This window comes from Anabrus simplex, chromosome 1 (assembly GCF_040414725.1).
Source record: "Anabrus simplex isolate iqAnaSimp1 chromosome 1, ASM4041472v1, whole genome shotgun sequence".
NCBI classification, from domain to species: Eukaryota; Metazoa; Arthropoda; class Insecta; order Orthoptera; family Tettigoniidae; genus Anabrus; species Anabrus simplex.
Window position 1 is genome coordinate 126206485 of NC_090265.1, and position 19380 is coordinate 126225864.

Below are 19380 nucleotides of genomic sequence, written 5' to 3' on the forward strand. Positions count from 1 at the left end.
GCCATCTTTAAGCTGTAAATCCCCGATTCTCGTGTTAGAAGTTGTAAAACAGATTCTTAATCCGAGTTCTTTGACGTCAGGAAGGGCAACCGGTCGAAAACAATAGTGTATGATGTAAGAGGCTAGATACTGCTAGTTTTGCGTCAGGAACGGCAACTAGTCTTAAAACAAATTCTTGCGATTTAAAATCTTAGTTTTGCGTCAGGAAGGGCATCCGGCTGTAAAACAATAGTTCGTGATACAGTGATTTAAAATCTAAAAAGAGCATCTAGCTGTAAATCCCCGATTCTCGTGTTAGAAGTTGTAAAACAGATTCTTAATCCGAGTTCTTTGACGTCAGGAAGGGCAACCGGTTGAAAACAATAGTGTGTGATGTAAGAGACTAGATACTGTCAGTTTTGCGTTAGGAAGGGCAACTAGTCTTAAAACAAATTCTTGCGATTTAAAAATCTTAGTTTTGCGTCAGGATGGGTATCCGGCTGTAAAACAATAGTTCGTGATACAGCGATTTAAAATCTAAGAAGTGCATGTAGCTGTAAATCCCCGATTCTCGTGTTAGAAGTTGTAAAACAGATTCTTAATCCGAGTTCTTTGACGTCAGGAGGGGCAACCGGTCGAAAACAACAGTGTATGATGTAAGAGGCTAGATACTGCCAGTTTTGCATTAGGAAGGGCAACTAGTCTTAAAACAAATTCTTGCGATTTAAAAATCTTAGTTTTGCGTCAGGAAGGGCATCCGGCTGTAAAACAATAGTTCGTGATACAGTGATTTAAAATCTAAAAAAGAGCATGTAGCTGTAAATCCCCGATTCTCGTGTTAGAAGTTGTAAAACAGATTCTTAATCCGAGTTCTTTGACGTCAGGAAGGGCAACCGGTTGAAAACAATAGTGTGTGATGTAAGAGACTAGATACTGTCAGTTTTGCGTTAGGAAGGGCAACTAGTCTTAAAACAAATTCTTGCGATTTAAAAATCTTAGTTTTGCGTCAGGATGGGTATCCGGCTGTAAAACAATAGTTCGTGTTACAGCGATTTAAAATATAAGAAGTGCATGTAGCTGTAAATCCCCGATTCTCGTGTTAGAAGTTGTAAAACAGATTCTTAATCCGAGTTCTTTGACGTCAGGAAGGGCAACCGGTCGAAAACAATAGTGTATGATGTAAGAGGCTAGATATTGCCAGTTTTGCATTAGGAAGGGCAACTAGTCTTAAAACAAATTCTTGCGATTTAAAATCTTAGTTTTGCGTCAGGAAGGGCATCCGGCTGTAAAACAATAGTTCGTGATACAGCGATTTAAAATCTAAGAAGTGCATCTAGCTGTAAATCCCCGATTCTCGTGTCAGAAGTTGTAAAACAGATTCTTAATCCGAGTTCTTTGACGTCAGGAAGGGTAACCGGTCGAAGACAATAGTGTATGATGTAAGAGGCTAGATACTACTAGTTTTGCGTTAGGAAGGGCAACTAGTCTTAAAACAAATTCTTGCGATTTAAAATCTTAGTTTTGCGTCAGGAAGGGCATCCGGCTGTAAAACAATAGTTCGTGATACAGCGATTTAAAATCTAAGAAGAGCATCTAGCTGTAAATCCCCGATTCTCGTGTTAGAAGTTGTAAAACAGATTCTTAATCCGAGTTCTTTGACGTCAGGAAGGGCAACCGGTCGAAAACAATAGTGTATGTTGTAAGAGGCTAGACACTCCCAGTTTTGCATCAGGAAGGGCAATCGATCGTAAAACGGATTCTTGCGATTTAAACTCTGTAAAACATATTTTTAACCCCAAGAGAATCGAACCCGAGACTGCCGGGTGAGAGGCAGGCACACTAAACCAAACTGTAGGAGCCGGCAATTCTCTTTCTATATAATAATTTTATGTAGCTATTTCTAGCCAAGTGCAGTCTAAAAAATAAATCCTAGTCTTGTTACATCAGGAAGGGTAATTAGCTAAACACCGGATTTAGAATAAGCAGACTCTAGAACGAGGAAAAAATATCTGGGATGTGTTTTTGAAGCATGCCTACACACACGCGCGCACGCAAGCTGCATCCGGCTCGCTAGCTCCTACCTGGAATGTGTTTGCCTCAGCAGGGTACGAAGTCCGCTACACGCGTACAGTTCGCATTAAAATTATTAGCAGCTTCTCGAGCTGAGTTCGAACCTCCCCATTCAATCATAGTACAAATACGTCAGCTTGTAGAACTTGTATATTTCGGTACCTCAGCGTTTCGTGTTGTTGCTAACAGGTAGGGGGTACGGTAGATGTAGACTTAGCTTAGTAAAACTCACGACAATGTCCGACCTCAGTAGGTTGAAACTTGGTTTCTTCCGAACATTGCAACTTTAGTCTATTGATAAATAGTTGTTCTCTTCAATCCTCATGCTATAGAAGATGTCAATCTTATAATTTCAAACTTACAATCATGTCTGATCTCTATATGTTGAAACTTTTACACCATAGTTTTACGACCGGTTGCCCTTCCTGACTAGGAATTTAAATCGCAGTATACGCGATAAATTTGTTATAGCGGGTTTTATAACTAGATATCCTGGTACCGACACATAGCCTACTCCTACCGAAGAAGCCTGCACAAGGCTTAATGCCTCCATCCGACAAATGAATCACCCTCAACGTCTTGTACTCAAAATCATTTTCGAAGGAGTCTGCATAAGGTTTAACGCCCCCTATCAACAGCCCTTACATATTGCTGGCTTTTTTTGCACACCCCGCCTCTTAGATCATACACCATAGTTTTACGACCGGTTGCCCTTCCTGACTAGGATTTTAAATCGCAGTATACGCGATACATTTGTTATAGCGGGTTTTATAACTAGATATCCCGGTACCGGCACATAGCCTAGTCCTACCGAAGAAGCCTACACAAGGCTTATTGCCTCCATCCGACAGATGAATCACCATCAACGTCTTGTACTCAAAATCATTTTCGAAGGAGTCTGCACAAGGTTTAACGTCCCCATCAACAGCCCTTACTTAATGCTGGCATTTTTGCACACGCCGCTTCTTAGATCATACACCATAGTTTTACGACCGGTTACCCTTCCTGACTAGGATTTTAAATCGATAACTAGATGTCCCGGTACCGGCACATAGCCTACTCCTACCGAAGAAGCCTGTACATAGCTTAACGCCACCATCCGACAAATGAATCACCCTCAACACTCTTCAATCATTCTCGCTACTTCGGAAGATAGCGGGTTCGAACTCCTACTGTTGGAAGCCGTAAAAAATAGCAAATGCTAGGCGAGGGGCCTTCGCGATCGTCATTACATGATCTAGCCAAATGTACTTTTAGCTCAATACCTTTAAGTGCCTACAGGTAAGGAATACCGCGGATGTAGCTTAGTACCCTCCCGTTTAAGTCCAGAAGTCGAGGAACGCCCACTAACTTTCCTAGGCTCGATCCGCTGCAGAACTCTTAAATTCTGACACCTCGGCATCAACAGGAGGTTCGATTCCGGCTTAAATACGTCAGCCTGCGGGACTTCAGGAGAGCTCTTGTTGCATAAACACTTCGTTCCGACTGTACTGCAGTTGTCAGCGATTTTCACATCCGCTTGGTAACAAGCAGCATATTTACTCGCTGCAGTCTGCGTGAAGCGTTCACAGTTCTCTGTATGCGTTTATCACGTACACATCTCCCGTCTAAGTACTGTCTGCTGTGAATATTATTCTTCAGCCTTTATCTTAAGGTAAGCTAGAACTGTTAGTTACTGTCTGCAAAGCAACTTCTACGCTAGGTAATAGACATCTACATTCATATATGTTTGTTCGTTTCTTTTAGGTACGACCAGAATATTATCATTCGAGTTACAGGCTTGAAAGTACGCATTTTATTCATCCGAGTAACAGTCTGCAGTGCGAAGATTTTAAGGTATGTCTGACCTCTATTCGTTGAAACTTGGTTTCTTCCGAACATCGTAACTTTAAGCTAATCATAAATAGTTGTTCTCTTCAATCCTCATGCTATAGACGAGGTTAATCTTATAATTTCAAACAGCACACATAGCTCTCTCTGACCTCTATTCGTTGAAACTTGGTTTCTTCCGAACATCGTAACTTTAAGCTAATCATAAATAGTTGTTCTCTTCAATCCTCATGCTATAGACGAGGTTAATCTTATAATTTCAAACACGCACACATAGCTATGTCTGTCCTCAACAGGCTGAAACTTGGTTTCTTCTAAAACATCGTAACTTTAGTCTATTGATAAATAGTCGTTCTCTTCAATCCCCATGCTATAGACGAGGTTAATTTTATAATTTCAAACACACACATAGCTATGTCTGACCTCAACAGGCTGAAACTTGGTTTCTTCTAAAACATCGTAACTTTAGACTAGTGATAAATAGTCGTTTTCTTCAATCCTCATACTATAGACGTGGTTAATATTATAATTTCAAACACGCACACATACCTATGTCTGTCCTCAACAGGCTGAAACTTGGTTTCTTCCGAACATCATAACTTTAAGCTAATCATAAATAGTTGTTCTCGTCAATCCTCATGCTATAGACGAGGTTAATCTTATAATTTCAAACACGTACACTTAGCTATATCTGTCCTCAACAGGCTGAAACTTGGTTTCTTCTAAAACATCGTAACTTTAGACTATTGATAAATAGACGTTCTCTTCAATCCTCATACTATAGACGAGGTTAATTTTATAATTTCAAACACACACATAGCTATGTCTGTCCTCAACAGGCTGAAACTTGGTTTCTTCTAAAACATCGTAACTTTAAGCTAATCATAAATAGTTGTTCTCTTCAATCCTCATGCTATAGACGAGGTTAATCTTATAATTTCAAACACGCACACATAGCTATGTCTGTCCTCAACAGGCTGAAACTTGGTTTCTTCTAAAACATCGTAACTTTAGACTATTGATAAATAGTCGTTCTCTTCAATCCTCATACTATAGACGAGGTTAATTTTATAATTTCAAACACACACATAGCTATGTCTGTCCTCAACAGGCTGAAACTTGGTTTCTTCTAAAACATCGTAACTTTAAGCTAATCATAAATATTTGTTCTCTTCAATCCTCATGCTATAGACAAGGTTAATTTTATAATTTCAAACACGCACACATAGCTATGTCTGTCCTCAACAGGCTGAAACTTGGTTTCTTCTAAAACATCGTAACTTTAGTCTATTGATAAATAGTTGTTCTCTTCAATCCTCATGCTATAGACGAGGTTAATCTTATAATTTCAAACACGCACACATAGCTATGTCTGTCCTCAACAGGCTGAAACTTGGTTTCTTCTAAAACATCGTAACCTTAGACTATTGATAAATAGTCGTTGTTCTCTTCAATCCTCATACTATAGACGAGGTTAATTTTATAATTTCAAACACGCACATAGCTATGTCTGTCCTCAACAGGCTGAAACTTGGTTTCTTCCGAACATCGTAACTTTAAGCTAATCATAAATAGTTGTTCTCTTCAATACTCATGCTATAGACGAGGTTAATTTTATAATTTCAAACACACACATAGCTATGTCTGACCTCAACAGGCTGAAACTTGGTTTCTTCTAAAACATCGTAACTTAAGTCTATTGATAAATAGTTATTTTCTTTAATCTGCATGTCATAGAAGAGGTTAATCTTATAATTTCAAACTCACAGCAATGTCCGACCTCTATACGTTGAAACTTGGTTTCTTCCGAACATCTTAACTTTAAGCTAATCATAAATAGTTGTTCTCTTCAATCCTCATGCTATAGACGAGGTTAATCTTATAATTTCAAACTCACAGCAATGTCCGACCTCTATACATTGAAACTTGGTTTCTTCCGAACATCGTAACTTTAGTCTATTGATAAATAGTCGTTCTCTTCAATCCTCATGCTATAGGCCTAGTTAATTTTATAATTTCAAACACACATAGCTATGTCTGTCCTCAACAGGCTGAAACTTGGTTTCTTCTAAAACATCGTAACTTTAGTCTATTCATAAATAGTCGTTCTCTTCAATCCTCGTGCTATGGAAGAGGTTAATCTTATAATTTCAAACTCACAGCCATGTCCAACCTCTATACGTTGAAACTTGGTTTCTTCCGTAACTTTCGCCTAATCTCTGTCGGTCGTTCTCTTTTCAGATGTTCCCCTGCTGCGAGGAATGTAATGTAACGTTTACAAGGCGTAATAACTTCATGCGCCATAAGATATCAAAACACCCTAGCATAACATCTGCTTTATGTAAAGTTTGTAGTTTGTATTTCGCTAACGTAGAGCGATACGAGGCTCACTTAGTAGAGGTACATCAAATATCTACTTGCCCTCAGGTAGTAGTAGGGGAAAAGCGTGCAGCTACCGATGTAGCTGTAGAAAGTACTAGTAGTAAAAAAACCTAGAAAAAATCATGAACTTCAAACTATTCACTGCGAGCACTGTAACACTGATGTACCATCTTCGCATTTTCAGGGACACTTACGGAGTAATGCGCATAAAAATAATGCATGTAGAAGTGGTAGTAACGCAAACATCGAGGAAATTAATACAGCATTTAAAAGTAGGATTGCTAGTTACAGAATTCGCACCAGTCAAAAGTTTCAGAGCACTTCAAACTTTTTAAATTACGTTCAACCGGATGTACAACAGCTTCTTGCAAAATCTTTGTCCAATCATAAATTATTTAAAGTTAATTTTGAACTTTTCGCCTTGTACATTAAAAGCACGGATGAATCCGAAATAACGGACATTAAATCATTTAATACGAAGAATTTTGTCATAAGTGAGTCGACTAATTTTGGTGATGTACTTAGGGATGTCTCTAAGATTATTTCAACTAAGAGCGAGGAATTTCAGGAAAAGGAATCAGGGTGGGCTTTAGTTGAAATAATGTATCTAGAAGTTAACATCAATAAGTACAATCCTATGCGTGGATCTTCGCACATCGAGCTGCCGACATGGATTCAGCAAAGAAAAGCTGTTGTAAACATCCAAAACAATGACGAAGCATGTTTTGCATGGGCGGTGATGTCGGCTTTAAATCCTGCTAAATCGAATGTAGCGAATAGAACATCATCGTATCCACACTATTCAACGCAGCTAAATTTCGATAGTATAGAATTTCCTGTGCAGTTAAAAGATATTAAGCGCTTTGAGGAACTAAATAACATTAGTATTAATGTGTATGGTGTAGAGAAAAAGTCTGTAGTAGGTCCTCTGTATTATACATGTCATAAGAAGAGTACTCATGTTAATTTACTCTATACTGAAAACAGTGAAAATAGCCACTTTTGCTGGATTAAAAATCTGAGTAGACTTGTTGGCAGTCAGTTATCCAAAGAAAGGTGTAAAAAGTGGCTATGTGATGGATGCTTGCAGTATTTTAGAACTGAAGATCAGTTAACGAAGCATTCCAAGAATGACTGCAATCATGTGCGTACAGAGATACCTACTACAGGCAATAATGTTTTAAAATTTACAAATTTTCACAAGCAGATGTGGGTACCGTTCGTGATTTATGCAGACTTTGAAGCCATCCTCACGCCATGCAACACATGCTTACCTAATCCTAACAACTCTTTCACTAATTCTACGCACATGCATGTCCCGTATAGCTTCGCGTATTACATCAAGTGTAGTTACGATAGTACGCTTAACAAGTTAGAGCTGTATCGAGGATATGATGCTGCTAAAGTATTTTTAGAAAGACTTGAAAGTGATGCAGTTCATCTCGGTCGTATTCTAAATAGTAATATTCCTATGAAGCCACTCACCGAAATTCAGTTAAATAATCATGAACGTGCTACAAAGTGTAGCATTTGTGATGGGGAATTTTCCGAAAATGACCCTAAAGTTTTTGATCATGATCATTTAACTGGTTTCTACAGATGTGCCGCTCATTATAGCTGTAATCTTAAGTATAGGGTTTCTAAATTTATCCCTGTAATTTTTCATAACTTATCTGGTTACGACTCTCATTTCATCATTTCACAATTTGGAGCTTCAGATGAAAAAGTAGATATAATCCCTCAGAATAAAGAGCGGTACATTGCGTTTGCAAAATCTGTAAAAGTAGATGCTGAGCATTCTATAAAACTGAGATTCCTAGACTCGTTTCGCTTTATGGCGAGTAGCCTCGATAAACGTTCTAGTCATTTACAGCCTGAGCAATTTACGGAAATTCGTCGCGTTTTTCCCGAAGAAGCGCAGTTTAATTTACTTCGGCGTAAGGGTGTTGCTTAGAACGCCTCGAAGAACGTGCCTTACCATCGAAACAATCCTTTTACAGCTCGCTGAATTCAGCAGATATTAGTGATGATGACTATTTACATGCATAACATATCTGGGAGCAGTTCCACATTCAAACGCTAGGTGAATACTCCGATTATATTTAAAGACAGATGTACTTTTGTTAGCTGATGTTTTTGAAAATTTTCGCTGTGTTTGCAAGAACACCTACAGCCTTGACCCATGTCAGTATTTTACTGCGCCTGGGTTAAGTTGGGACGCGATGTTAAAATACACCCAGGTGAATTTGGAACTGCTAACTGATATTGATATGGCGCACTTTATAAAATCATCTATCCGAGGTGGTCTAAGTCAGTGCAGCGGGCGGTATTCCAAGGCAAATAATAAGTACATGCCGAGTTTCGATTCTAGTCAGGAATCTCAGTATATCGTTTATCTCGATGCTAATAATCAGTATGGGTGGGCGATGAGTCAGCATCTACCGGTGAGTGGTTTCCGCTGGCTAACGCAGTGCGAAATTGATGCTTTACAGCTGCACGCCCTAGGCGATGAAGCTGATAAAGGCTATTTCCTCGAAGTTGACTTACAGTATCCTAAAGAGTTACACGCTTCTCATAATGACTTACCGTTCTGCCCTGAAAATATGAAGCCCCCGTACATCGCATCAACGACGAAAATGCCCATTGCTAATTTATGCGATAAATCTAAGTATATCATTCATTACCGAAATTTAAAACAGTGTTTGCAGCATGGTTTGAAGTTATCCAAAATTCACCACGTACTAGAATTTAATCAGTCACCGTGGCTAAAGCCATATATCGATCTGAACAATAATTTAAGAACGAATGCTGTTAACGAGTTTGAAAAAGATTTCTACAAGCTCATGAATAACAGTGTGTTTGGTAAGACTATGGAAAATGTTGACAAACGCGTTGATGTAAAATTGATTACAAACTGGGAGAATATTAAGAAAAGGTATGGTGCTAACTATTTAATAAGTAAACCAAATTTCCACAGCTGCACCATCATACATGAGAATTTAGTTATTATACAGATGAATCGTGTTAAGGTTAAGTATGACAAACCTACCTACGTCGGCTTTGCAGTACCTGAATTGGCTAAAACACTCATGTATGAATTCCATTACGATTATATGATGAAGAAGTACGCGCATAATGCGCAATTGCTCTACACAGATACCGATTCGTTTATTTATCAAATCAAAACTGATGACTATTACAATGATATAAAGCCAGACTTGGGTAGGTTCGATACAAGTAACTATCCTGAAAATAATCAATATCATCTTCCACTAGTGAACAAAAAGGTTCTAGGTAAAATGAAAGATGAATGTGCTGGAAATATTATCGATTCATTTGTAGGTACTAAATCCAAGTCATATTGCATAAAACTCTTAAATGAATTACAAATAAAGAGATTGAAGGGGGTTAAAAAGAATGTCGTTCAGAATCAGCTAAGTTTTGAAAACTATAACAATTGCATTAAAAGTAATCCACCTGTTTTGCATAAGCAAATGTCTGTCATTAGAAGCAAGAATCACCAGTTGTACACTCATTTAATTAGTAAGGTAGCCCTTAATAATGTTGATTGCAAACGGTTTGTCATTCCAAATTCTACCAACACGCTAGCCTGGGGGCATAGTAGTACTGATAGATACTACTTTACATAAAGCAGATGTGTGTGTAAACATTATGTTAGAGGTGTGTACTTACGTTGCGCTGTCTTACATCACAATTCACTGTACATATTGTAGGGAGAGGTACGCTGAGAGCGTAGTACGGCAAGTTTAAACTTGTACATTCAAGAATTGCGTCGAGAAGTACGCAAACATCACTAGGGTAAAATGATTCGAGATAAAACTTGTACATACAAGATGTAAATAAATAATGTAGAATTGGCATATTCTTTTATTTTAGGTTAGGTATTACCTTCCACCCGCTCCTTATTTGCAAGATAGAGTTTTTGTTTATTACTCAAAGAAGAAAAGCAAGAAAGAAGGTGTTGAGCAGATTCGTAAGTATGTTATTGTCTAGCTCATGTTGAGAAGAGATTTTTTTTCTAAACAGTGTTTGATTGCAATTCAGTGCCAAGCAAGAGCACGTGGAATTTGCCGCCACCACATAGAGGGCAGCACTGTTCTCTCTGGATTAAAGATGGCGGATGTCAGCTGTCAAAGGTAAGTAGCTAAAGAGGGCAGCACGGTGATTAAAGATGGCGGTTGACAGCTGTCAAAAAAGCATGTTGATTTGTTTCCAAACAAGAGCACGTGGAATTTGCCGCCACCACATTGAAGGCAGCACTGTTCTCTCTGGATTAAAGATGGCGGATGACAGCTGTCAAAGGTAAGTAGCTAAAGAGGGCAGCACGGTGATTAAAGATGGCGGTTGACAGCTGTCAAAAAAACATGTTGATTTGTTTCCAAACAAGAGCACGTGGAATTTGCCGCCACCACATAGTGGGCAGCACTGTTCTCTCTGGATTAAAGATGGCGGATGACAGCTGTCAGAAAAGCATATAGGTTTTTAAAGCACGTGGAATTTTCCGCCACCACATAGAGGGCAGCACGGTGCTCAAGGATGGCTGCTATCAAAAAGCATTTTTCAAATTACGCGCCACCACAAAGAGGGCAGCACTGTGCTCTATGGATTAAAGATGGCGGATGACAGCTGCACGTGGATTTGTTTATCTCACGCTAGTGAGGTTAAGTTGGTAGCACTAAGGTTTAGGCCCGCCAAGATGGCAGCACTGCCGATGACAGGTGACGAATTTACATCTACTACGATAAAGAGGGCAGCACAGTGCTCTGTGGTTTAAAGATGGCGGATGACAGCTGTCAAAAAAGCACGTGGCTGTCAAAAAACACGTGGATTGGTTTACCTCGCGCTAGTTAGGTTAAGTTGGTACTACTGAGGTTTAGGCCCGTCAAGATGGCAGTACTGAGGTTAGCGATGCGTTGTTGTCTGTCAAAAAGCACGTGGCTGTCAAAAACACGTGGCTTTGTTTACCTCGCGCTAGTTAGGTTAACTTGGTACCACTGAGGTTTAGGCCCGTCAAGATGGCAGCAGTGAGGTTAGCGATGCGTTGTTGTCGATGACAGCTGTCAAAAAGCACGTGGCTTTGTTTACAAATTCAAATCTCGCGCCAAAATTCAAATCTCCCGCCAAAATTCAAATTTCCCGCCAGAATTAAAATCTCCCGCCAAAATTCAAATTTCCCGCGGGAGGAGGCGGCAGAATCCCTGTATTATACTACTCTTGCGAAAGCTGAAACTGAAAATTAAGTCTGAGACAAGTCCAAAACACACACCGCTGTTTGACGAGATGGAAAAGCAACTTATCTTTTAATATCTTCATTTAATTGTAAGTAGAATCCGTGAATGCCTGAACTGCTATCTGCAAGATGTTGGAAGCTGTAAATAAGACGAAGTTCCCCAGTAAGCAAAGTGCGTCTTTTCACGTCTGTAGTTGAAGTCAGAATAATTCTCCACTCGTCGCGTTCAGAGGTAGAAAATTCAGAGTAAAGTTTCCTTAGGAAAATCCATAATTCACCGTCTTAAGACAGGGGTGCGTCTTTTCATTATACACGATTGGTCACTTCATTAACTTCACACCAAATTGATCACTTGATTGGCTGCCATAGTAAGACGTCATATACCTTTACTAATATCGATCGAGCATTTGACACACATTTCGCCTGATCACGTGGTATTCACGGCTGATTTGAAGGTTACTTGGCTAGCGGTATCTGCTCGCTCCCTCTTGCTCGCTCTTAGCTGGGATTTCCGTACACCTGGTGACTGGTTCTAGTCGACTCAACGTGCTAAAACTCCCTTCCTGGTTCACGAAATAATGTTTCAATTCACAGTAGAAATAAAATATTCTCCCTTAAATGATTTTTACCACTTTTGAAGGGGACAATATATATATCCTTTTCCAAAAATTTAAAATGCAATTAAACTAAATGAGAGAAACAGTATTTTAAAATTAAGTTGAAATTAAGATGAAATGAAGCTCACATTAACATAGGCTTCCACCAAAATTAAGGTTTGAAAATTCATTAGTAACTCATTACCTTACATACAGAAAGATTAAAATTTATTTTAAAATTTGGTTGCAACCGATATGCTGGCCCGCGATATAAAATCTCTTTAAAATTGAAATTTGCTACACTACTAAAATGCTAAATTACAAGACTCACACAAGGACACACGAAAAAGGAAAAAAATAGTGGCTCCAACCGAGAATTAACATTACACCAAAGAAACGAGCTAGATGAAAACACAATAAAATAATAGCGCACAGCAACCCTAACAAAATGAAGTATATTAAAGGAAATTTACAATTAACGGTGCGCACATAATAATAATAATAATAATAATAATAATAATAATAATAATAATAATAATAATAATAATAATAATAATAATAATAATAATAATAATAATAATAATAATAGAACACTGAAGCACACAACAGGAGCTACCAGTTACCGACGCGAAGCGAAGGTCCCATTATAATCATCAAAGCCACCCAAAAAAAACGTATCATCAGATTAGATAAGAAGGGATGACATGACGTAATAAAGACAAGAGCAAGGAACAAAAACAATGGGAGAAATGTTATAAGACAACGAAAGAAGACCCCCATAATTAAACTTAATTTCGACCAGCAAATTTCAATTTTAAGATTTTAAGTTATTAAAAATAATAATAATCATTATTATTTATCCAAGAGGTGATAGTACCAGTTTACATTAGCTTTAGTTAATCAATTCCCCTGCGGCTTACATACATTAGAAGAGAGGGGGCCCTGGATTGCGCTACGATGCGAATATGAGGTGTCATTAATTAACGCCCGTAACAATGCAATAATAATCACGTACAAATAATCACCCACGAAGGCAATAGGACTAAAATCAGAGAGCAAATACCACCAACCAGGGAAAAATTAAGGGAGAAAACACGCACCGAAATGAATTACTAAAAGAATAAAAGTAATAATAATATTCATCATCATTTTGAACATCAAGAAAAACAGTTGGCAATAATGCACACCGACAAAACCATAAGATAAAATCACTTACACAAAATACCACCTCATAGACGCATAACTAGCGATCCCGATCTCCCTATATTACATTAATTTTCTTTTTCCAACGGATTCAGTTCAGATATATATCAAATTTTGCTTACAAGGTTACACTATACCAAAAGTTGCGTTTATGATGTTGGTCATGTCCACGATGAAATTACTCACTCTAGTGTCTGAACGAACGGAATCCCTTCAATAAATTATAATTTTCAGTACTTACTTGGAGTTAAGATATCCAACTTACAAGACACTTAAAACTTTTCATACCGATAATGGTCAACTCGCAGCACCAAGTTTACATGTTACATTAAGAAAATTTTAAGGTTGGAGCACACTGGATAACTTTCAAAAGAATAACAGGGCCTAGCCCTAACATTATCATTTAACCACCGGAGTCAGGCTCCATTGTAATCGCTTTCCCTTCTTGCCAAGCCGTCCACTTGGGAGCTTCACACAACACAGCCATCTTGGAGTGTAGCGGCGAACAGACTACTCAGCTCACACTGATCTGGAAAAGTAGCCAGTCCCATGATTCAACGCGTGCATCGCGAAGGTGCGCAGAAGTCACAAATGATAATTCAGCGCATCATATAGTCCAGTCAAATGCGTGACAATAATGGATAAGTAACTAGAATTAAATTTGTCTGGTAACCTTCACAGTTAGGTAACAGTTCCAACAATGGCCGATAATATAGATAACGGCTCGATACCCAAGTCGACACGACAGATGAATAAATAAATAATCTTAGATGCTTTGATGTTATAATTCAGTTATGTCCAGTAAATATTAGTTCCCACTTTCACATCACACTACCCAAATAAACAGCACCGACTCACCGCCCTCCCCTCCAACTAATCCACCATTCACATTTCACAGTGTCACAGAAAATCAGGTTAAAAGGCTTTGTACTCGATTAAATCAAAGACTACAGGTGTAGATGATATTCCTATTACTTTTATACATAACATTATGGGTGCTATCTCGCCTATACTGACGCACATATTGAACTACTGTTTACTAAACGGAACTTTCCCTACTGTCTGGAAAACAGCCAATATTATACCGGTACCTAAGAGTTTAGACCCACAATCACCCTCCGACTATCGTCCTATGTCCGTACTCCCTGCGCTTTCTAAAGACTTTGAACGTTTAGTATACGAGGAAGTTCTGGAATACCTAAATACAAATGCACTTTTGGACCCTTTGCAATCTGGATTGTAGAAGGTTCACAGTACCGCGACAGCACTTTTGAAGGTTATCGAAGACATTACAAACGCTATGGACAAAGGACTGCTCACTATACGTATCCTTCTGGACTTCAGTAGCGTCTTTGACACTATAGTAATTCCGACTATGATGAAAATGAAACTGCTAAATTTCGACCTAGCTGCGCTTAAGGTTTTTAGTTCTTATTTGAGTAACCGTCAACAGCGTGTAACAGTAAACGACAAGGCCTCTAAATGGAAAAATGAAACTTAGTGTTGCCCCACAGGGCAGTATTCTACGGCCCTTATTTCCTGTATTTATAACAATGACATACCATCTGTGACAGAAAATAACACATATGACCTCTGTGCTGACGATCTTTAAATATATAGACACTGCAAAACAAGATATTAACAGGGACCTCCGACGACTCAGTGCATATGCAAAAAATATCAGACAATTATAATTGGATCACGAAAATTACTGAGCTGCTCAAACAATGTCGCAATGTCGCAATCCCGCCTACTATCCTACTGAATGGTAACATTATTCCCTACAGTAAAATGGTTAAAAATCACGGCGTAATGATGAATGAAACAGTTGATTGGTCTGATCACACGAAAGAAATATGTAAAAAGATTTTTGAGTTCTTCACCCTCTTAAATGGCAGAGGGATGTATTTCTATTTGAGCTACAAGCCAAACAAACACATACACTCATTTTCCCTATTCTTGACTATTGTGACGTTGTTTTAGTTGACATGACGAGAGAAGAAACACTTAAACTTCAACGAGCACTGAACACCTGCCTGCGATTTATTTACAATATAGGGTACAATGTTCATATCACCCCATACTATCAGGCTGTCTCATGGCTGATGACTGATAAACGTCGTCAGCTACACACTTTAACGATGGTGATCAGAGTGGTAGCTGAAAGTCAGCCTATATATATTTCTTCTAAATTCATCTTTTTATCATCATTTCACAACTTAAATACACCGTTCTAGATTCATTCTTTCTATTCCACTGCACCGCACAAATAAAATTAATAGATCATTTGTGGTGACTGTCCCCAGATTATGGAATTCCCTGCCAGTTCAGGTCAGAGAAACTAGCTTTTTAAAATCACGATTTAAGGTCACCTGCCGAGACTACCTGCTGAGGACAGCTGACTGAATGGTTGAAGTATGAATGTGTGCGTTCCTGAGGATTAGCCATTGTTAAGAGTTTTTAATATTAATTAGTTCTAATATTAATTTAGTAATTTATTTAAATTTATTTTCAATTCTCTTAATTTATGTAGTTTTAACTATGTTAAGTATCTCAGTACTTTATTTAAGATTCTGATTAGTTTGTGGTTTAAGTGTACGAGAGGGCCTGGATCTCTAACTTCGCCACTGAAATGAAGGCACTAATAAATAAATAAATAAATAAATAAATAAATAAATAAATAAATAAATAAATAAATAAATAAATAAATAAATAAATAAATAAATAAATAAATAAATAAATAAATAAATAAATAAATAAATAAATAAATAAATAAATAAATAAATATTTAAATAAATAGATAAATAAATAAATAGTGTAAAGCGTATGGGTATAGATATTTTGTTAGTTGGTAAAGAAAAGTACACGTTACAACATATGCTATGTAGGGTTTACCTTGTCCTATTAGTTTTCAACGCGGTTAGAGCCACGCAGCTGTGAGCCTTTCCTATCCCACCGTCGCCATAAGACCTATTTGTGTCGGTGCGACGTAAAGTAAATTGTTAATTACTTTTCCACGCAAGCCTGGGATACAGAATATAGTAGTATAAAGTTAGAGTTTTGTGACGCTAATATTCGTATGTATAATTTTTATTAACTTGCCAGAAACCAACGACACTGAGCTGTTGCCATTTCAACACCGTTTTAAGGGTTACCGATTCAAGCCGGGATCTGAACCTGCGAACTCAGACTCAGAAGGACAGCGACTCAACCAACTGAGCCACATGAAAAGGAGGCGTTTGTGATTATTGTAGATGCAGGTTTTATGAGGAGAATTTATTAAGGCGTACGTTTTCTTACTGTCCTAAATGCACGAGGCCGGACAGAAGAACTAGCTGGAAGCTAAGGAGATTTGCAGGGTGCCGCTTCCTTCTCTGTTCACTTTTCCAAACCAAACTCCATGGCGTAAGAGCCCCGAAGGGCCATCGCCTACCAAGCGACCGCTGTTCAATCCGAAGGCCTGCAGATTACGAGGTGTCGTGTGGTCAGCACGACGAATCCTCTCCGCCGTTATTCATGGCTTTCTAGACGAGGGCCGCCATCTCACCGTCAGATAGCTCCTCCATTATAAACACGTGGGCTGAGTGTACCTCGAACCAGCCCTCAACCTGGCCGGGAATCGAACCCAGGGCCTTCGGTAAGAGGCAGGCATGCTACCCCTACACCGTGGGGCCGGCTGGTTACATTTAGGTACCGGTATCCTTGTTTTCGAATTTGACTTAAGGCATCCTGCATTCGATTCCAGGCACTGACAGAGTTAAGAAAGGCATGGGATGAGGAGGATACAGGCTTGTTTTTGGGTGCAGTACAGTTTTCCTTGAGTCTCCCGTAATCTAAATATCTGCGGCCTGGAAGGTAGTCACCTTCACGGAGTGTGGTACCAAAGTAGCTACATTTCTTAAGAAGACAGATTAAATGAAGATTCTATTTCCTCATAAACGAAGAACGATATTATCAATTTTACGAACAGTTTCAATAATGCAGCAGGTTTATGTTAAGAGTACAGAAGCTATGATTGTACATGGAAACAATCAAAACCAACAAAATCTACTGAAGATCCGACACCGCACTCGGTAGGACCTGCTTTCTTTTCATATCCAACGGGCGAGTTGACCGTGTGGTTAGGGGCGCACAGCTGTGTGCTTGTATCCGGGAGAGAGTGGGTTCAAACACAACTGTCGGCAGCCCTAAAAATGGTTTTCTCTGGTTTCGCATTTTCACACCAGGCAAATGCTGGGGCTGTACCTTAAGTAAGGCCACGACCGCTTCTTCCCACTCTCAGTCCTTTCCTTTCCCATCGTCGCCATAAGGCCTACGGTGCGTCGTAGAGCAAATTCTAAATAAAAAGTAAAAAAATCTTTTCACAACCCCTTCCAAGGTAAAGTTGTATCCACACTACTGGCCACTGAAATTATTTTGTGGGTACACCACTGCATTCACTCACCATTTAAGGTACAAGGTAAGTCCGAATAATGGTTGGATACTCCAAATACACCACTATAAATGATGCGGTTCTGGCTCAAAAGTATAATGAAAGGTAAGGGACGGGATCTAGTGTTTTAAGTAGAATCCGTATCAATAGAACGTGACTTCCCATTTTAAAAAACGTTTCATGCATCGACTGCGATTCAAGCCTGGGCCGTCCTGATGAGAAGATAGAACCATTGGAACTGAGTTATCACGCCCGCCAATTACAAAATAGTTACCCGCACTTTTGATGGTGTCATTTGAGGTTCCAATCAGTCCGCGGGCATTTGACAAAATATATAGGCCTACCTATCGAACTTAGGCACGCATCCGCGATAGTCTTGATACTGTAAGAAATTACGGAAAAGTAAAAAGTGCATTTCCTGATTACTGTGGACATGACCGATACAGAAATACAATTCTTTTTTAATTCTGAGCAATGTATTTTATATATATAGATTTAGATTAAGGCAGATGTTGATGAAAGTAGAAGAGAAAGAGGAGGGAAAGGAAAAGGTTGTAGTGTTTCATGTTGGTACCGACAGCGTAAGGCAAACAGGTATAAGTATCAACATGTGTGTGGGATCTGGTAAATTCAGCATGGTTGATGTTTAAAGAAGTGAAGATTATCAGAGTGTAGGAGGAATACTGACTGCAAGGTGTACGGGGATTTAAATGAGAGTATGGAGTGGGTATGTGGAGGGGGAACGGGAGTGAGATTTCTAGATCCTAATAGGTAATCTGTACTCGGATGGCCCTCACTTAAACTGCAATTGTGCATTCTAGTTAGGAAGTTTGTTTAGAAGGGTTATAGAAAGGTACATTCAGGGAAACCGGGTGGACTAGGGAGCAGTGATAGTGATCTGGAAGTCAAGTAGGGATGACATAAAATGTTAGTGGTGAACTGTAGGATTATTGTAAAGAAAGGAATCTAATTAGATACCGTAATTTAATAGATATATACTTACCAGATATTGTAATAGGAGTTGAATCATGGCCGAGAAATGATAAAAGTAATATAATTCCCATGTAACCGTAGAGATAGGATACGAATGATAGGAGGTGGAGTATTCATTCTGGTGAAAGAAGAATTTGTAAGCTACAAAAAGTTAAAGATGGCAAACATGAAATTATAGTATAAGGCTCATCGCAAAGGTCAATAGGCAACTTGATGTTTTTGGAGTATACAGATCCGGAAAGGGTGGCGCAGATGCTGATTTGGAATTATTTGAAATGATAATCAGTTATGTGGGAAGTGATATGGAAAGGAATGTGATTGTAGCTGGTGAATTTACCAAAGTGTCAATTGGGAAGGCAGACGTGCCAGCTTTCAAAAGCCAAAATCAGGAGATATTTTTACAGCATATCCCGACACACAATGACGTAACTTTGAACAGGTCATATTATAGGATACTACTAAATTACCTAATTTCTTTTTATTTTTTGATGAAATACTGCACGTATCTGAGCTTTCTAACTCATTATTATTCATTATGGTAGGCCTAACTGCTTTAGGCCTCTTCATAAATTTCTGAACTGGATTTATGCTCAAAACAATGACCTTGTTAAACGGGTTTTAAGGTTAACATTTGTTCCAGAATT